The 22035-nt window shown below is 39.1% G+C and overlaps 1 long non-coding RNA gene across 2 annotated transcripts in view; it reads right to left on the reverse strand.

Moving 5' to 3' along the window:
* The window catches only part of LOC122548613 (uncharacterized), a 123593-nt gene that overhangs the window by 20082 nt on the left and 81476 nt on the right, over window positions 1-22035 (reverse strand). The window contains exons 3-4 of one of the 2 annotated variants that reach the window (XR_015752339.1): window positions 16568-16722; window positions 15669-15777 (exon numbers count right to left, since the gene is read on the reverse strand). This is a non-coding gene — a long non-coding RNA (uncharacterized LOC122548613). Of the gene's footprint in view, window positions 1-15668; window positions 15778-16567; window positions 16723-22035 lie in introns of those variants that run through there. The other variant, XR_015752342.1, reaches the window with a different exon arrangement.

Below are 22035 nucleotides of genomic sequence, written 5' to 3' on the forward strand. Positions count from 1 at the left end.
GCACGGACACCCTTTCATCATGCATATATGCACCTAACTTTCATTGGGCCAACACCATGATTCTGGTATCAATGCAGTGCCCTGGCTTTGAGCCCCGCAATCCCACACTTATGAAGGACACATCGACAATCAGCAGTACGATGCTACATCAGATACATTAGCTGCACAGGGAGCTGCAGGCTATTTTGAATCTGGTAATGGGTAATGAGGAAGGTTTCATTAATGACCTCAGAGTAAAAGATCCCCTAGGAAGTCATGAACATAACATCATAGAAATCAATATTCAGTTCCAAGAGTGAGAAGCTTGGGTCAGAAACAGCTTGTTTTTAATTTAAATAAATTAAATTATAATGAAATGATGATGGAGTTAGCTAAAGTGAACTGAGCAGATGGCTAACAGGAATGATAGTAAGCAAGCAGTGCCAGAACTTTGAGGAGGTAATTTATGACTCTCAGTAGAATACATCCCAGTAAGGAGTATAATTTCCCAATCATGCCTAACAAAGGAAGATAAGGAGAGTATCAAGTTGAAAGAAAAAGCATATAATGAAGTAAAAAACAGTCGTAGCCATGAAGACTGAGATAAATTCAGAATCCAGCAAAAGAAGACTGAACATATAATAGAGAAAAAATAAACTACCAGGGCAAATTAGCAAGGAATAGGAAGACTGACAATAAGAGATTCAATAGGTATACAAAAAGAAAGAGAAAGAGATAAAAGTGAACAGAAGCCCCTTAATAAATTAATCTATGGAGACAGTTATGGGGATCATGGAAATGGCAGAGTTGTTAAACCAATATTTTACATCAGTCTTTATGGTGGAATTTGCTTCAAACATCCCATTAATACTAAAGATTACCAGGGACGAATTAAGTACGGTCACTGTCACTGAATAAGTAGTATTCGACAAGCAAATGAGAATAAAGGCAGGTAAGTCCCTGGCCCTGGAGATTTGCATCCTAGGATCCTCAAAGTCATAGATAGTGGATGCACTTGTTATAAATTTCTAACAAAAAACCCCTTGAATTCTGGAGAAGTACTGGAGGGTTGGAAAACTGCCAATGTGACATCCTGTAGTAATTGGAACCAGTTGGTTCTTGTTGACTTTGAGATCCTTGATGGGGGTTGTTAACGTGGGTCAATCAGAGGGCCCTGGCTGACAGATTTTAACAAGGGATCCAGAGTCTCCTCACTTCAGGGGACTGACTCTGAGCTGGCTGGCCATAGCCACTGCACTGTGCAAATAAATATAAATAAAGGGTGACTTGGTGTGGGGGTACCAGAGTCTGTGCAGTTATTTCACACTGTAATTTAGAAAGAGAGGGGGCAAAAAGTGGAAATACTATAGACCAATTAGCCATCATCTATTGCTGGGTAAGTACTGAAATAAATCATTAAGAAAGCGATAGCAGAACATTTAGAAATTCATAATCTATTTTGATTTGAGCAGAATCAGAATGGCTTCATGAAAGGGGAGTAATTTCTGATTAATTTATTTGAGTCTTTGAGGAAGTCTCAGCCAGAGTGGGTAGAGGAGAACCAATAGATGTATTGTATTTCGACATCTAGAAGTTGTTCAACAAGGCACCTCAGAGAAAGGTTAGGTCATAAGATGATTGTATGGTGATGGAAGTAGTCTATTGGCATAGATAGAGGGGTCAGGGAATAGCGAGTGGAGAAAAGGACTATTTTTTCAGTTTGGTGACCTCTGTCCTGTGGCGTTCCACAGGAATCATTGCTGGGACTGCAACTATTTACAATATATATTGGTAACTTGAAGAAAGGAAGTGAATATACTGTAGCCAAATTTGCAGATGACTCAAAAATAGGTAGAAAGCCAGGTTGTGAGGGGGATACACACAGTTTACAGAGAAATATTGGTATGTTAAATTGGTGGGCAAAAACCTGACAAATGGGTTATAATGTGAGAGAATATGATGTTGCTCACTTTGGAAAAGACAACAAATGAATAGTATTGTTATTTAAGTGGACAAAAACTGCAGAATGCTGCAACACACAGAGACTTGGGAATACTTTTTTTAGATTAGATTACTTTTTAGATTAGATTACTTACAGTGTGGAAACAGGCCCTTCGGCCCAACAAGTCCACACTGCCCCGGCGAAGCGCAACCCACCCATACCCCTAACCTAACACGACAGGCAATTTAGCATGGCCAATTCACCTGACCTGCACATCTTTGGACTGTGGGAGGAAACCGGAGCACCCGGAGGAAACCCACGCAGACACAGGGAGAATGTGCAAACTCCACACAGTCAGTCGCCTGAGGTGGGAAATGAACCCGGGTCTCTGGCGCTGTGAGGCAGCAGTGCTAACCACTGTGCCACCGTGCCGCCCACCAAACCGATCTAGCACACAGATATAAATTGTAATCATGATGTATAATGGAACACTAGTCCTTATTTCAAGGAGGGCTGGATTATAAATTTGGGAGGATTTATAGCAACTGTGCAAGGTGTTGGTGAGACCATGTCTGGATTACTATGTGCAGTTTTAGCACCTTATTGAAGGAAAGATATAATTTCACTCGAAACAGTTCAGAGAAGGTTCACTAGGATGATGTCTGGAAGAATTGTCTTATAAGCAAAGATTAAACAGGGTGAGATGCTACTCACTGATGTTTAGAAAAGTGAGAGGTATTTCATTGAAACATATCGAAGTCTTAAGGGGCTTGACAAGGTGAATACTGAGAGGATGTTTCCCCTCATGGGAGACTCTATGACCAGAGGACATAGTATCAAAACTAAAATGGAACCAAATAAAGACTGAGATGAGGAGGAATTTCTTTTTCTCAGAGGATTGTGAGTCTTTGGAACTCTGTGCTACAGAGAGCTTGAGGTCGGGGAATCACGAGTTATGGGGTAAACACAAAAAAGTGGATATGAAGAACATTGTCGTATCAGCGACAATCCCTATTGAATGGTAGACCAGATCTGAGGGGCTGAATGGCCTACTATTATTCCTATTGATTATGGTCTTATCTGTAAAAATACAAGGTTATACAATAAATGTAACTAATGGATATAACCTGTGCTATATGCATAAACCAGACTGTGATTCACACAAAATGCAGACACATCAAAGAAAAATGAATTTTGTGCAGGATTATGAATAATGGGTTATACTCTAAAATGAAATAATAAGGAAATGTTACATTTGGGTAGGTAACATTTATTCTGGCTGACCTAAATATTGAGAGTATCTTAAATGCAGCAGCCATGCACTGCAGTTACATACAGTCAATTCTGAATGCTGATTGATATGCTATATATCTGTTTCAAGGTGAAAAAGGAATCCATTGCCTCATGAGACAGAGAGGAATATGTGTAACTGCTGCAACCTCAGTCAATATCCTCAGAAGCACTGAGCAGCAACATACTGAATTTGATGCAAAATGAATCAAAGAGTATATAACTGGCCAGTGAGTCACAAGTGCTATGATTAGGTGAGGAGTGATGAATTGAGTTCCCTTTAGTCAAACTTTCTGGTCAGTTGTTACAAAGGTTTAAATTTCTTCTAAGCATGAGGCTATACCTCTCTCCACTTAAAATGAATTCACATTATTTGTACTTTGATTGCAAGAAACTAAACACAATGTTTACTTGAGTGAAAGAAAGAGCAGATTTTCTACATTCTAGTCCTGAGAAAAATAAAATACATAATTTACAGCCTTCAAACAATCTCTCATGCACAAATTTAACAAATAATGAGAGACCTGTGCCAAAGAAAACCAGAAGAATAAACAGTTTAGAGTCATTTGTTGTCCTGGATGTGTAAGGTTTTAACAAGGTTGGATAGTTGATTTTTGGGACTTCTACAGTCGAGAGTCTCACAGGTCACTTTTAAATTCTTAGTTTCCTGATTTTTTTTTCAGTTAATGTTATAACTGGCTATACTTCTTGATGGATTGAGACAGAAAATACTCTCACTTTATTTTAGTTCTGCAGGCAACATTCCATCTCTTCTGTCTTGTTTTTCCAAAAAGACTCCTTGAAATGTATATTCCATGTGCAGAAGTTATTTTTGGTTTGTTATTCAAGCTTGGCAATTGTCGATGATGTTGTCTCTCCAAAATGTATTGTTCCAACGTTGATCTATATTACTTAAAAAAGGCAGAATATGTAAATAATTTCTTGAGATATAATTGTTTTAAGAATCAAATGCCATCTCTTGAACTGTTGGTAATGATTTGATACATTGCAATGATTTGCAAAGCAATTTCAGTGGAATGTTAAGAGCCAACTACATTGGCCACGTTCAGGTCAGGAGCGTATTGTTGATTGCATTTTGAGAGATTTGGGATCATTATTATCAATACTAGTTTTGTTTTAGTTTCCAGCTTTCAAAAGCTGAATTAACATTGCCTAACTGCCATGGTACAATTTGAACTCGTTGTTTGAATTATTTGGCCTCCGATAAAAATCTTGGGTTAATATTCCAAGGATAAAACCCCAGCATTATTTCATCCACAAGATGGAAATCTCAGTTGAATGTATTTAAAATGAAGGCTGGTTGAGAACGGGTGACCAGGTAGTCAGTCAGTCAATTCCTTGACAACATTACAGATCGATCATATCAATCAAATATAAAGGTCTTTGAGCAGTTCTGTCACTGTAAGCTTGAGAAATTTCACAGAGTATTGGATGCACAACAGCATTCTATTAAATAAGTAGCAGCAACAGTGACATCTGCTGTGGTAACTTTCCAGCAATGGGGCTGTCTCTTGGGGAAGATTCCATTGATGCAACAGCTGTTTAGAAGCAATATTAACCTTCAGAGATAATACTTTTGAGGAAGCATTCACAGCAGTCATTGTTGCCTGAAGCTGAGGGCTCAACGTCAGTTTAAAACAGCAGGAAACCAGAGAATTTGAGGATTACATAATTAGCATTTGTCGAGCGTGTGTCTTAACACAGTAAATGCCAGCCAAGCTGGCTGAAGTCAACATAGCACAGAACACGAAGCCGAGAATGACAGCAGCCAGGACTATCCCATGTATTGATGCTAATACATATAAACATATTGATTTAGGAATAGGCCATTGGATTAGTCAAGATTCTATCTGCCTCTGATAAAATATTCAATGGCCCTGCTGCTGTCTGGTGCAGAGTGATCCAAAGATTGATGGCTTTCTGAGAAAGAGGAAATAGAACCTCGTAAATCTCCTTGTTAAACTGGAGTCCTTTTATCTTTAAACCTTATCCCCTAGTTCCAATCCCTCCAAAAGGAAAAGAACTGTAAATCCTATGAATGGTGGACACTGATCTGACTCGTATACCTCAAGCTGGAACTTCAGTATGACCAATGTGTGAATTTCCAAGCATTTGTAAACTTTTTTTTCCCCTTTGTGAAAATGTCCTTTCAGCATTCAATCTGCCAAGTCCCCTTTGGATCTTAAATGTCTCAAAATGATCAGATTGCATTCTCTGAATCTGTTGTGGGAACAACCTTTCCAACCTCTCCTCACAAAACAATCCCCTGAACCCCGGTATCAATCAGGTCAACCTTCTCCATCAATTGTTATCATTTGTCCGAATATCTCTGTGGCCCTCTGACATATTGAAACAATCTTAACCCCAGTGAAGGACAATCATGATTATCCACCTAGGAAATATCACGTCACTGTTCACAGTTGCTGTGGGTCACATCTCCCATCACACATTTTGGCAGGTCTCTCCGTAGATTGGAATTGATCCTTGGTCTTGAGGCTGTTACAACATAGTGGTGAACCCCTCTGTTAGTGAAAGCATACACCATAAAAGCTCACCTTGCCTCATAATCTGTTAAAATATGAGTGACAGACAACTTCCAAATTCCACTGTTTAAAGAAAATAATATCAATTTATTTCTTAACTCTAAAAGTGAACATTAAACAACAACTATTTACAACTCTAAGCCCCTTTCTCCTAATTACTTATTATCTGCCTCCAACTCTATAACAATATAGAGTTCCAATAAAAAACACATTAAAATTACTTCATCTTAATTTCAAAACCATACAGCGACTGTCCTCTCAAGTGTCTTCCTTCATCTGACTGAAGATCTCCCTGGGTCATCTTCTGTCTTTGACTGCAAAGAACTTTCATATGAAAAAGGTACCTTTGATAGAGAGTGTTTTTGGATGGCAGTTACTATCTCGATGGCACATACTCTCTCTGGCATTTAAAATGCCTGTCTTTTTTATCCCTACAACATTGGATCATCTATTGGTTTGATGTTGGCAAAATGATAACTTCAAATTTGATTGGATTTTAGTATCCTGGCATATAATTTAAGATGATTGGTTAGATTCAAATTGTTGTTAAAACAGCAACCAACTTGGGTATCTATTTCACAGTCAAATGTTACATATTTTCAATTTTCCAGTACGCTCTGGGACTGCTAGTTAGTCATATGACAGGTGCTTGTAAGTTCTCAGTGCAAAACAGCAGTCATTCTCTCTCTTAAAGGTACAGTACACACCTTCAACTTCATAACACGACCATTGGTATTCCTCTCTTCAGCTCCTTTTCCGTACTTTATCTTGCCACCAGGTGTTCCAGTGAATAGTGTCCTTTCATTGGGAGCTTCTTCCAAGTCGGTTTCTTCTGAACAAGGGTCTCCCACACATTGATATGTATGTTGCATTTCTTGAGGAAAGTCTTCAGGGAATCTTTGAAACACTTCCTCTTGTTCAAATTCTTTTCTTTGAGCTGAGCGAAGCTGATTTGCTTAGTCAGTCAGGTGGCAGATATCCTCAGCTTGTGGCAGGATTCAGCGGATTTGGTTTTGATGATCATGGTCTCGATGCTGATGTTATTGGTTTCTTCAACAAGCTGATGTTGGTGCACTCATCCTCCCAACTAATGTGGAGAACCTTCTTAAATGGCATTGATGTTACCTCTCAAGGGCTTTGAGGAGGCATCCATAAATAGTCCAAGCTTTTAACCATGAAGAAGAGAAGGAAAGATGAGGATCGTGGTATGAGTACGCATGTCATGGTTATTGAAGCTTCTCATCCTGCGGTGTCTGAAGGTGGTGGTCACAGATTAGATGTGCTTTCAGACTTACATGAGAGCTAGGTTCCCAGGTAGGGTTAATGTTTGAGAGGATTTCTCCATTGACCTTAATGGAGGTATGGACCAGAACTGGCCAGGGAATGTTAGGTAAGTTAATTTCAACTGAAGGATCTTGACAGCTTTCTTTAAAATAAGCTGTTCATGTGATCTGGGTATTGCTGCCTGGGCCAGCATTTATTTTCCATCCCTAATTGTTAAGAAGGTGGTTAAGAGTAAACCACATTGTTGTAGGTTAGGAGTCAGATCTAGACCAGACCACGTAAGGAAGGAGGATTTCTTTTGTTCATTCATGAGATGAGGGCATCACTGGTTAGGCCAGCATTCATGCCCATCCCTAATTGCCCAAATGGCAGTTAAGAGCCAACCACATTGTTGTTGATCTGGAGTGGAATGTAGGCCAGGCCAGGTTACAATGGCAGCTTCCTTCTCTAAAGGACATTAGTGAACCAAATGAGTTTTTACAAGAACTGTTAGTAGTTATATGGTCACTGTTAACCTAGCTTTTTGTTCCAGGTTTTTATTGAATTCAAGTTTCACCATTTGCCATGGTGAGATTCAAACCAATGTCTTACGCTCATTATCCTAGAATTCTGGATTACTCATCCATTGACATGACCACTGCACCTCCCCTTCTTTGTAGAAGTTCAGGTTTCATTAGGAATATAAATTAGCAAAAATAATGAAAACAGTTTAGAAGATGAAAAAACTACAATCAAGACTTTAAAAACTTATTCCAAAGCTTGTTTGTATTTATCTTTATGTTCAGAAACTAAGCTTAGAATATTTTACTTCAACTTACTGATTGTAAATCACTAGATTTTTCTTAAGAAGGACTAAAGTTACATTCTGTGGCTTGGGATCACAGTCATACTTGGCTGCACATTGCATTACTTTATCTTCTACATTCAAAACCTATTGCAATGGAACAAATGTTTCTGAAAACCAGTTCCAGGAACAATTGGCTTGAAACAGTATGACTGTAGGCCACTTTCTATCCCATCACCAAAGCATCCAGCCATGCATTTTGATACTCACCTGAAAGGACACAAGATGTGGAGGTGCCAATGTTGGACTGGGATAGAGGAAGTCAGAAGTCACACGACACCAGGTTATAGCGCAACAGGTTTATTTGAAATCTGATGAAGGAGCAGCATTCGAAAGCTTGTGATTTCAAATAAACCTGTTTGATTGTAACTTGTGAATGGAGACAAATCTTTAAACAAACGTATTATGACAATGTAACTCTGCTAAGAAAGGAATTCCCAAGTAGGGTTTAATCAAGTTGCACTCAAACACACTAGCCACGACCATAACTGGGTCAATGAGCAGTTGAAGATATAAAGTTATGATGAACCAGTTATCCTTTGTTATGTACGGTCAATCATTTTGGGAGCACGTAGAATGAACAACTGAGAGAATAAAGGAGCGAGAACTTGAATAGGTTTCCAATCACTCTCTCTACAGACAATATACAACTTTCAAACACTGCCTGTTGATTTTAACTATCGAGAAACTAACGTGTGAGATTTCAAAGAGAATTCAATCCAGCAGCTACTGTCTCTGGATAATAGATAAATCATTTGGCTATGTCTTTAAACTGTATCATTTCTTAAAACAACCAAGTACAGCCTGGAGCTAATCTATTTATCTATCTTTAAGAGTTGCATACTGCTTTAATTTTACTATAAATTACATAATTAATTCATTTTACTAATAATAAATTACATAATCTATCTCCCTCCACCCTGTAATTGTGTGAGTGTGACCTTTCATGTGCAGGAAAGTGAAAGAGTTTGTAAAAACAAAATTTGTAAACTAGAGTTAACTTTGGAAAACTGTTGGATTGTATCTCTTTTGAATCACAGGACTTAAGCCCTTAACCATGCAATGAACTAGCAAGTAAAACCATGTTAAACAAATTTGTTGCCATCACACAAGCCATGGGAAAAGTGTGGAGACATTCAATTACTCCTCACTTAATTGTGACATTTATTAGAGCAGAAATTAATGGAATATAATATGGTATAGTGCCCTAACTATTAGTCATTGGGAACGGTTTGTGTGCAGTAATATTCTGTGCGAACTATTCAACAATTATTTGCTTACCATTTTGGGACAGATTTCAAGATATTTTCGAGATCATAACACTTTATTATCTAACACAAATGCTCCCTCCAACAGTGTCAACTGTGGTATATGTCTCATAATCTATACAATCTGTGCTGCAAATGTGGGCAGGCTAGATATGTTGGAGCCAAATTCTTCAAAGTTCCTGAACAATACAATAAGTTCTCTGGCAGCCTTATCAAATTTACTCAGTATTTCTGCGTGCATTTCAATTGGTCTTCTTCATTTACCAATCCTATGAAAGACTCCATCTAAGACCACAGTGCCAGAATTAGTTTGTAATCACTGGGAACCTATCTCACATGCTAGCCTTTCCCCATGACCTGACTACAACTATAGCCATTAACTCACATACGTAGATTCCATCTCTATTACTACTCCCTCAAGTAAATGCCATATCGCTACCTGAGCTGATGCTGAGTGTCAAATTGAGTGCCAGATTTTTTCATTTGCATCAGTTTCTTCTGCCTCAGAATTTCTTCCTCCCACATCACAGCCAGTTCCTGTTTATCTGAAAGCATAAAAATACAACAGGAACAGAGTTAGGATGATGAAAGGGGTGAACCGAAATAAAACCGCAGGTTGTAAAGCATACCAAGTTCTGAGATGAGAGTAAAGTACAATCAGTTTCTACAGCTTCAGCTAAGGTTCTAGTAAGGGTCCCATAGCTGGTCTCTTCGATCATTTTTCTGCACCATGGGATGTGCACGTGCAGCCATGTTTGTCCCTCTTGCTTAGCCACTTTGCCCCATCTTATCTCAGAAGAAAGTAGCAAGTGTATGGTTGAATGAAATGCAGCCTCCTGAGGTTGAAGTGCCAGTTATAGCTGAACAAGCTGTGGGATGTCAATATAAGGCTGTGCTGGCCGTGTGAGGATGGGGTTTGACTAGGATTGGGTGTTATGGATGTGCCGGTGTTGGACTGGATTGGACAAAGATAAAAATCCTAAAGCACCAGGCTACAGTGCAACTGATTTATTTGGAATCACAAGCTTTCAGAGCGCTGCTCCTTCATCAGCTGGCTATCTGACAAAGGACCAGCGCTCTGAAGGTTTAAACCTGTTGGACTATAACCTGGTATTAAATGATTGTGTAGTCCACCTCAGGTTTCAAGAGATTGCATGAATGTAAATGGTTTGGCGAATGGAATGAGGTGAGTGGTTTCGCTGGTGGGATATGGTCATCGAAAGTGCATCCAGGGCCTCAATGTTGGCATTTGCTGCAACGCTGAACTGTTCACATTGCCTTGACAATATCTGTCTGGAGGGTTCACAGAACACCTGAACAAAGAGATTCTCTCTTATGCACCTCCTACATCAAAACCTACAGCACTGTGTTGGAGAATCTTGGGACATGCCTTCTGAATGGTGCAACATTTTTCAAAGTTCTGTCTGCCCATAGTGTTAGGTGAAGGGTTAAATGTAGGGGAATGGGTCTGGGTGAGTTGCGCTTCGGCGGGTCGGTGTGGACTTGTTGGGCCGAAAGGCCTGTTTCCACGCTGTAAGTAATCTAATCTAATTACAGTGACCACAACTTCAGCCCATCCATATTCATTTCCTGTGAAAACTTCTCTGTGTTCTCTGCTGTAAACCCTTTTGTCACCCACTGATCGTGCAGCCCGGTAACCATTTCCATGTGTTAAGTGGAGGCATTGAACCTTGACAGCTGAGTAAAAGATTGCAGTTCATCCTCACTTCTGCACAGCATGATGTCTGCACACGTGCACTTTTAGTAGGAGATCAAGTGTGTTTTGTTGATTCTCATATCAGCAAACAGGGACGGGCTTGGCTAGAGTTAATGTGAAGCGCCACCCATCAAAAAGATAATCCTTAGACTTTTCTGATCAACATAGCTCTGTTGATTCCTGATTCCTGTTGAAGGGCTTTTGCCTGAAATGTCGATTTTCCTGCTCCTTGGATGCTGCCTGACCTGCTGTGCTTTTCCAGCACCACCCTAATCTTGACCCTAATCTCCAGCATCTGCAGTAACTCAGTTAATAACAACTTTAACCAGCCAAGCCACTGGGAAGAACCCATATCATAGAAGCCCTACAGTGTGGAAGCAGACCTTTTGGCCCATTGAGTCCACACCAATCCTCCAAAGAGCATCCCACCCACAGCCAACCACAACTCCCTAACCCCACATTTCCCAATGGCTAACCCAGCTAGCCTGTACATCCATGGACACCATGGGCAATTTAGCATGGCTGATCTGCCTATTTTGCACATCATTGGACTATGGGAAGGAACCGGAACACCCGGAAGAAATCCCACACAGACATGGAGAAAATGTGCAAACTCCACACAGATAGTCAACCCGAGGGAGGAATCGAGCCCAGTTCCCTTGAGACAGCAATGCTAACCACTGAGCCACTGTGCCATGTCAAATTATACTATTTGTCATTACTAACCTAGAATTAGTAACAAATAGGTTATAGAATATGTGGAACAGGGATAGAACCAATATTTTTTGATTACTAATGATCATAATCTTTTCAAAAATGAAGATGAGTTTTTTTATACCTAGTGGTCAAAATCTTGTCTGATTGGTTGATCTGGTTGACTGAGTCTTGGTAGGTAACGGTTTTGGGTCCATTATGTGCATGACCAAGCACATCTCAAAACAAAAGTGACAGTGGTATTATTCTAATCTTTATTTCCTGAAGGTCAAAGGAATATTTGCTCATCAAATGGAATAAATTTGTGACAGAGTAGTGTGTTTTCGGAGGACAAGTACATTTCCTTGAACAATTAACTGATGTCTCTGGCACTAGTGATATAACAATTTCCGGTGCATCATGTTGCAAACAAAAATTTGTTGCCCGGCTGATTGACGGAACCTAAGGGAAATAAATTGCTTGATCAGAATTCAAGCGGCTGTAAGGAAAAGCCACAGAGACCCATCACAGTTAAGACTTGTTTGAAATAATTTAGTAGATTAAAGGACAAATAGCTATTATTTACAAAGAACCAAAAGTGATGGTAGTGTAATGAAGAAATCTATTCAGAAGTGAGAAAACATTGGTTGAATATTACATCTGGTGACCTTGAGATGGATTTGATATTTTCGGTTGCTGGAACTGAGATTCAAGTCAAACAACCAATGTTAGAAATCCAAAATAAAAATGAAATGATCTGTTAACTTGTAAAAATGATGTGAAATGGCAGTATTTTAGCTAAAGTGAAACAGGATAACCCTTTTAGCACACAGATCCAAACATGGGGAGAGGGGAGAATAGCAGCCAAGGCCATGTAAGTATCTTACTAATGTAATTAGTGCAATCTAATTTGTGTAATGGCGTTTTTTTTTAATTGCTAGTTGGTATGGAAAGGTCATTTCCATGAATCTGTCTCTTGGAAACAAAGAGTTGGGTCACCCGTGACTATTGAATGCTTTAATTTTTAACTGGAAGGTGTGCAAAAGAAACTGCAACTTGAATTACAGCCAGTACAATATGTACCTCTTCTGAAGGATCTTCCATTCAGTGAAACTATTTATATTGGTTCAGAATCACAATCAATTTTCCCTGACTGACTTCTTGAACATCAAGATGAAAATGTGAAGGTGAATAGATTTTTCTTTATGACAGCCCTGTACTCAGGACTTCCACCAGGATATCTTCATCATAATTTGGTCTCTTTCTCTATCAATCGTTTCTTATTAGCTCAGCTTTACTCAAGTGCAGTTTACAACAATTTTTTGACAGGATGTGAAGCTATGCTATGAATGCTGTAGTTATTGGACTCTCCCTTATTGGTGGCTCTGTGATTCTGTAGTTTTCTTTTACCTGAAATCCCAACCCTGCCAAACTTTGAACCATTGTTCTAAGTTAGTGGTCATTAATGATACAGAGTGGTCTCCCAGCGAGATCTCCCAAAGACAGAAACCCGAGAGTTGTGGACAAGAACATTCAAGTGATGTGACATGGCCTGTTGCCCTGTAGAATAGAGTTAAAGAGACAAACATGCGACTAGGATTTCCAAATTATCGTGCTGAAGTTAGCAAAGGCTTTCAATGCTGAAAGAATCAGGCCTTGTTCTTTCATCAGCTAGATACTGAAGGATTTTATTCCTCTATTGCATTCTCCTTCAAGAGTTGCCTAATTTCTACACAGTGTTATGTCTCACATGTATTGCATGTGACGTCAGGGTACAAAAATCTCAGACTCAATCTTCAGTGGGACCACTTGAAGCATGACATGTGATGAACGTGTGTTACTGTTTGTAACCAAACGGCTTAATGTTACCCTTGGCGTTGAAGTGCCTGTGACAGTAATAAATGAGATACTAGGAGATGTAATAAAAGTCTGCTAGATCTTTCAGAACTTTGTTACTTACATCTAGTTCTTATGATATGGGAGCTAATGTAATAATTGCATCATTGATTGATTGATGTATTGTCACGTGTACCGAAGTACAGTGAAAAACTTTGTTTACAAGCAGTGCAGGCAGATCATAGTAAGCAAGGATGCACAGAACAGAAAGACTTAGAGGTATACAGGTTACACTGCAAAGGGTGTACACTAGGCAAGAGTATCGTTAGCATTGGGTACAAATACCGTGCTGAAGACAGCAGTCCATATCATGGTGCCAAATCAAAGTACATTGACACTGTTTACTTCGACAACTCCCCATGTTAGTGAGTGCCACCATTGTCACCATTCTTTGTGTAACCAAGTTTATTCTTAATTCTCTAAGGGGTTACTTGGTGATGATAATTATGCTGTTCCTGACAAGAAGAAACAATCTCTTTATTACCACTTTATAAAATCATTCATTAATTTTAAAGATCTTGATTCGATTATCCCTCAGTGTTATTGTTTTCAAAAGAAAATAGTTACAGTTTCTTCATCCTTTCCTCATGTATATACACCTGCACATTGCTGATATCCTCCTTGTAAATCCTATTAGTATTTTTTCCAACACCTCTGTGCCCTGTTTGTGAAATGGCAACCATAACTACAAGCAATAATCTAAATATGGTCTAACTAAAGTTTGATACACGTTCAGCATAACTTCACCCTTTCTCAATCCCATCCCTCCAGAAATAATTCCTACTTTTTGACTTGATTAATGGCTTTGTGAATTAGTGGTGCAACTTATAGTAAAATGAAACAAAGAACTGCAAATGCTAGAAATCTGAAAGCAAAGCAGAAATTGCTGGAGAAATTCAGCAGCCCTGGAAGCACCTGGACCTGAATCACTAAATCTGCTTTGTCCCCTGATAGATGCTGTTAGACCTCGTGAGTTTTTCTCTGGCAATTTCTGTTTTTGTGCAACTTGTTGTGATTAGTGTATTTTTATTTCTGTAAATTATTTGGGGTTTTAGATTTTAATTCAAGATTTAGGTAATCTGGTGTTTGAAAGATTTGACAAATGTGTATTATACTAGTCTAAGAACAACAGTTTTGCAAATAACACTGTTCTATTTTTATGCAGCCCCACTGAACAACTGCAGAACACTAACAATCCAAGTTATGAGTAACAGCCAACAATGGGAGAAGAAACACTTAATTGCTTCTGTAATTAAAGAATGAGTGATTAATAATCTTGAATTAATAAAGTCTGTATTATTATTACATTTTAATACTAAGCAATAATAACTTTCTGCATTTTCAAAAGTTCTGTGACAAATAGCCTGTGAGAATGATATAAATAATATAGCTCCACTTAATTCTTATCAGTTATGCTTGCAATAAAACACAGACATAATAATGAATGTGACTGTATTCCTTTTATGATAACGGAAATATTATGAGACATTTCATTGTATTTGAATGAGAGATCACGTATAGAAACAGAAAATCAAATTAAATTCTCAACAGAGAATTGGATTTTAATAATAACTTTTAATTAAGTGGGGAGGGGGTTTAATCGGAAAGAGACTGCATAAAGAAAGACTTTGAGGACAATGTTGTGCACACGTGTGTAGAGCTTCTCCAGATACCTCTCCAGATAGAGGTCAATTACTGGGGTCACAGACTTAAGGTGGTCGGTAAATAGATTAGAGGGGACACGAGGGTGGTAGGTGTTTGGAATTCACTGTTTAGTTTAGTGGTTGAAATTGAAAGCATCAACTCATTTAAAATGATCTTGGAATTTGTACCCAAAAGGCTGTAAACTGCAAGGTGATGGACCTAATGCAGGGAAGTGGGATTAGAATGTGCAGCTAGCAGGCACAATGGCCTCCTTCCATGTTGTAACTTTCCTTTGATTTCTCTGGTTTCATTTTTCTAGTTTATGGCACACTATCAATGGTCTTTTGAAAATTTATATGTATAGTACTTTAAATGTACTACCATTATCTATTCCCTTGGTTCCTTTCACAGAAGATCAATAAGGTTGGTCAAACAAAATTTTCAGTTTTGAAATTCATGCTAACTCATTGCATTTTAACTCATTAACTCATTATATTTTAGTTTCTAGATGTTAGCTTCTTCTCTTTTTTATTAGCAATCCCTTTATATTTTTCTGCCATTCCTGTTCACCTGGCTGGTTTGTAGTTCTTGGGACATGTTCTGGATACTGGAATTTCATTAGCTTTCTGTCAGTTGTCTGGTACTGCAACTTCTTTCTAAAAATGATATTAAACACGAATAGTAATCATGCTGCTATCTCTACCTAGGTTCTTTCAAAGTGTGTGACTGCAATCCAATTGGACAAAGAGCTTTTTCCTCATTGATTTTTACTTAGTATATGCTATACATTCTCTTTTTAAAAACGTTCAGTACACTTACCATTTAACAACATGCCTACCTTTTATTTTATCTCACTGGGTAGAATTAAAATGAAACGAATCCTTACTCTTTCTGTAACCTCACTACTGTTACTTGACATATCGGCTCATCTATTCTTAATGGTTCTACTGTCACCTCAGATTTCCTTTATTTATTGACCTATCCAAAATACATCAACATTGACTTCACTAGTTTCCAAATCTCCCTTCCCCCCACCTCATCCCAGATCCAACCCTCCAACGTGGCACTCCCCTCTTGACCTTTCCTATCTCTCCATCTTCCTTCCCACCTATCCACTCCACCCTCCCCACCAACATATCACTATAAACCCCTACCTGTATCCATCTATCACCTTCCCAATTACCTTCCCCCCAGACCTACCCCCTCCTATTTATCTCTCAGCCCCTTTGCCCCCCTCCCCCCCACCCCACCCCATATTCCTGATGAAGAGCTTCTGCTCGAAACATCAACTCTCATGCACCTCGGATGCTGCCTGACCGGTTGAGCTTTTCCAGTGCCACACTTTTCAACTTTAAAATATTTGGAAGTTTTGTTTTATGTTCGGTAATAATTCTTTAGATAGTTTTATGGTTTTTAATTTTAATATTATCTCTCATTTCTACGCACCTGTACACCTGGTCCTCAAATGAAACTTATGAGGAAAGATGAGACAGATTTGGCTGATATGGTCTGGAGTTCAGAAGAGTCAGAGTTGACATGTAAGATCCTGACTGACTGGGTAGATGGTACAAGGGTGTATCCTCTTGGGAAAATCGAACAAGCTAAAATGAGATAAGAAAACATTTTTTAACATAACAAACAGTTAAGACCTATAATTAACTGCCTGAATGGATGCTGGAAGTAGGTTTAATAATTGAATTCACAAGGAAATTGGACAATTACCTGAAGTGATGAATGCTCAGCATTTGGGGAGGAAATGGAAGAATGACAGAACATGATTGGCTCATTCAGAGAGCTAGCACAGACATGATAGGTTGAATGGCCTCCTTTTGCATTGCAATAATTCTGTGATTGCAATCTAACATCAATAAAAATATTTTACTTGTCTTCGGAATGCAACAACCGCTCACCACCAATTAAAAGCTGTCCAATAATTAATTGAGAGGTAATGCAGAGTGCCATGTGAAAAAAACCCTTACAGTACTCACTATCCTATTGTGTAAATAAATCAGAAGTCATGTCATAGGGACAATCAATCATATGACTACCTGACTGACTCCACACTCCACTCACTCTGTTGCACTGTCTGTACTGAAAGTGAGGCAGGGATCTTTACACTGTGAAATTCACACATTATGATATCATCTAACTGTCTTAAAATTACACTTATTTTCTGGGATCTATACAATAATACAACAAGGAAGGCCCAAAGCCTTGCAAGTGGTGGTGAAGCCTGGCATGGATGATGGAGGTCAGCACTGGTGGTCGGTGGAGAAGATGGCTGGTGTGCCCAGACGGGTCTTATCCCAGTGTGGATGAAAGCATGCCCAGAGTAAGCCCATTTGGGGAAGCCCAGCTTGGAGCATCTGTAGGCCCATTGGAAAGAAAGGACTATAATGAAGACTGTCATGCTGAACTTTTTAACTTATTTCTTTATCCTTCTACTTCTGTAACTAAGATTTTGCATCTAGATATTTTGTACTTATGAGATAATGAGAGGCATGGATAGGGTGAATGCACTCAGTCTTTTTCACAGGCTTCGGGAATCCAGGACTTAAGGTTAGAGGGGAAAGAATAAAATGGGAACCTGAGGGGCAAGGTTTTTACACAGAGGGTGGTACGGATATGGAATAAGCTGCCAGTGGAAGTATTTGGACAAATACATGGATAGGAAAGGATTAGAAGGATATGAGCCAAGTGCAGGGAAATGGGGTTAGCGTGAGTGGACATTTTCGTCGGCTGGACCAGTTTGGGTCAAAGAACCTGTCTCTGTGCTGTAGGACTCTATGGCTCTATGAATCTTGTACCCTGTACCTGAGTACACATGACAATAAAACCTAAATCTAAATCCAAATCCTTTATCTCCTGCAGATTTTTCTGAAAGGTTTCAGAGAGGTCACCAGTAACTAGAATCTTCTAGGCCTGAGATTTTGGAGGAAGGAAGCTTGGATGAAGTTTCAGCTTCATGTTTCTTTAAACATGGGGGCATCAATTCTTCCATGTCAATTTACAGAGTGGTCTCGTGTTGATAGCTAATGTCTTGCTGTTGATGGCCAGCCATCCCCAATGACCTGTCTCTAATTGATTGACTGTCAAGAGATCACTGTAGAAATGGGAGATAGACTGAGAAAGCTTTTTCCACCCACTTCTCATTCCATTTTTCCTTTCCTACTGTGTCTTGGGGAATTGCTGTCTTTAATAACAAACTCACTAAGCTACCTCCTACTTTAGGCTGCACGGTGGTTCAGTGGCTCAGTGGTTAGCACTGCTGCCTCATAGCACCAGGAACCAGGGTTTGATTCCACCCTTGGGTGACTGTCGGTGGGGAGTTTGCACATTCTCCTGTGTCTGTGTGGGTTTCTTCTGGGTGCTCCAGTTTCCTCCCACACTCCAAACATGTGGAGGCTAAGTAAATTGCTAAATTGCCTGCACTGACCAAGGATGTGTAGGTTAAGTGTGTTAGCCACAGGAAATGCAGGGGAACAGGGAAAGAATGGGTGAGATATACTTTGGAAGGTCATTGTGGGCGTCTTGGGCTAAATAGCCTATTTCTTCACTGTAGGGATTCTATGAAAAAAAATCTATTAGTTAGGTCCCAGAGACCAAATGACCGCTTTATGAATATACTGTTAATTTCTCACCAGGAGTTGGAATAAACAAATCAAAATCAAGTTGACAGGTGTGGTTGACTTGGCTTCAAAAGTCTTCATGTCACCCAAATCAATTACTGTTAACAAATGCAAGCTGGTGAATTAGGACCCATTTCGCAAAAAATAATTGATTTTTTTCACTTCCTAAGCACCGACATTGGCTTGTAATGAGGAAAACTGAAGAACTTTTTTTTTTAAATCCAGCTGTGATGTACGCAAATTCTAATTGGAATAATCCAGTGAAAAATTCCCAAATTCCCAGCCTAATTTCTGCTGCTATCTCTGATACTAACTACATTTTCATTACCAGTCCACAATTTGACTCATGTTGGCTCACAATTGGCATATTGGGTTTTCGAGTGGGTACATTTTCCAGCTTATAAATTGGACCGTGTGAGCATATAATGTTTGAAATTTTCAATGTCAATGGGATAAACATTTTCCCTCAGCATTGTCAAAACTATACCAAGAACTTGAACTGAATTTTAACCCCTTTGAGAGAAAATATACTTTAAGTTCCATATTACAGCTAAACTATAAACTATTAATCATCACTAACTGTTCTGCTGATTGTGAGTACTTCAGAAACCTGAGCATCTTCTGGATAACATTTTGATTCAATTTGACAAGTTTCCATTGAGGTTTTTGTTATAGTTACAATGTTGTTCTAATAAGCTGTCAATTCATTGACTTGGTTAATTGTATTTTAGTTTGTCTTATAAAAAAAATACTCATTTTGAATAGCTCATTTCATAATTCTTCAATTATATATAATTGCCAGTTGTGTTCATCAACCTTCAATTGATGCCTATTTCCACCTCTTATTCTTATAATTGACCATTTTAATTGTTCAAAAATGTGTTGCTGGAAAAGCGCCGCAGGTCAGGCAGCATCAAAGGAGAAGGAGAATCGACGTTTCGGGCATAAGCCCTTCTTCAGAAAGGGCTTATGCCCGAAACGTCGATTCTCCTGTTCCTTTGATGCTGCCTGACCTGCTGCGCTTTTCCAGCAACACATTTTTAAGCTCTGATCTCCAGCATCTGCAGTCCTCACTTTCTCCCATTTTAATTGTTTTTCAAACTAAATTTAATATACATTTGCTTTGATTCTGAACATTAGCACCTTGAACTAAGTTGGGTTTCCATTCAGTTTTATACAAGATAGTTCCTTCTTGGCATTTCTAATTTCCCTTTATGGACAATTTCAACTTTTATCCCATTCTAGCAGCTTTGGTTGAGATTTGAATTTTCCAGCAGTGTGTGGAGTTACTTAGGATCCTTGAGTAGATGCTTGAGTATCCTTCCACTTTTGTCCTTTTAATTTACTATTCTCCTTTGAATACTTAAATGCATCTATAATATTCACTTCAACCATACACGGTTGCAGTAAGTTCTACTTTGTTACCACTCTAGGTAAAGATGTTTCCTTTAAATTTTCTATTGTATTTTCTGGTGACTATCCTGGAATCTAGTTATGGTCTTCCCCACAAGAAGAAATATTCCCTGTATAGCCACACTATCAGTACCTGTCTAATAAGTCACTCCTCAGCTTCCTTTTTTTTCAATAGAATCAAGACAAAGCCTTTCAATTCTTTCTTGATTTGTTTAAACTTGCATTCCTGATATCATTCTTGTAAATGTTCATGCCAGTGGCTCTGTACTCCTTTCATAACATAACAAAGAAGAATGACTTTCCTATGTTCAATTCTGTCCCTCTGGGAATAAGGCCAAGTGCTTAGTTTGCTTCTTTATTGTCTTCTCTAACCTACGGTACAATTGTTGGTGACTGATTTACATTACTTCTAACCAGATTTGTACTCCTCTCCTCAAAACCACTCACCTAAAACTCATACTAATGTTTCAAGTCTAGATGACTCTTCTTCAGAGCTGAAGTGAAGTGTGGAGGGGGCAGTATATGTGCAATAGCGAGGGGTGGAGTGCTGGGAGAGAAAAGGTATTGGAACTGCAGATTCTCATATTCCAATCACTTAATCTGCACTGTCAGCACCCTTGTTCCCTCAGCACTTGTCAGAATCTATGTATTCTGTTCATTCTGAAATATCCCCTTCAGCATCTGCCTCTGTTTCTCTATCGATATATTCTTTAAACGTAATTTGTCACTTCACCTACTTCAGCTCCGCTTTCATTCTCTTATAATTGCTCTTATTTAACTTTTTAAAGATAGTCTCAAATGCACTTAACTCTCCCTCAAACTGAATGTAAAATTTGATAAGTTATGCCTCCTGCTACCTAGGGTCACTATAAGGCAGGAATAAGAGTAGGCCATTAGGTCCCTTAAACCTGTCCTGCCATTCAGTAGGACCATGGCAGATCTGACACTCCTCCTGTCCACTTTTTCTCTGTAATTCTTGATTGTCCTATTAATCAGCAATCTATCTTAAATATACACGAGGACTCTACTCCTATAGATTATGTAGCCCTCAGCACTTCGCCCCTCTTTAGAGCATAAATTCCATCCGTTCCACATTTCATGTCAGCTCTGATGAAGAATCATCGAGACTCAAAACATTAGCTTGCTCTCTCTCCACTGATGCTACCTGACCCGCTGTGATATCCAGCAGTTTTTGTTTTCAGTAGTTTCCAGCATCTGCAGTGATTTGCTCCTACACCTAAGACTCACACCTTCTAAACAATTTGTGTCCTCCCTCTACTTATGATCAAAAGATACTACCTCATGTATCTATATCTGTATTAAACTGCATTTTTCATTTTTTCTCATTCTCAGCTGAGAACTTTTTTCTCATTCTGACTTTGCAGTTCTATTAGTTCACCAGCATCACACCTACATGTGAGATTCCTCAGTGCCATAACATTTAATAATGAATTCTTGATTATCTTGAGCCAGAGGTTTTGGGGGAAGTTAATGTTTCAAAGGTGGGGAGGGGCTGATTGAGTTAGAAAGTAGTCTAGATTAGAGTGTTGCTGGAAAAGCACAGCAGGTCAGGCAGCATCCGAGGAGCAGGAAAATCGACATTTCGGGCAAAAGCCCTTCTACTCCTAGAACATAGATCATAGAACATAGAACAATACAGCACAGAACAGGCCCTTCGGCCCACGATGTTGTGCCGAACATTTGTCCTAGCTTAAGCAACCATCCATGTACCTATCCAATTGCCACTTAAAGGTCACCAAAGATTCTGACTCTACCACTCCCACAGGCAGCGCATTCCATGCCCCCACCACTCTCTGGGTAAAGAACCCACCCCTGACATCTCCCCTATACCTTCCACCCTTCACCTTAAAT

Source organism: Chiloscyllium plagiosum, unplaced genomic scaffold (genome assembly GCF_037043375.1).
Source record: "Chiloscyllium plagiosum isolate Xiang-an unplaced genomic scaffold, Cpla_swu_hap1 HiC_scaffold_3, whole genome shotgun sequence".
Classification (NCBI taxonomy): Eukaryota; Metazoa; Chordata; class Chondrichthyes; order Orectolobiformes; family Hemiscylliidae; genus Chiloscyllium; species Chiloscyllium plagiosum.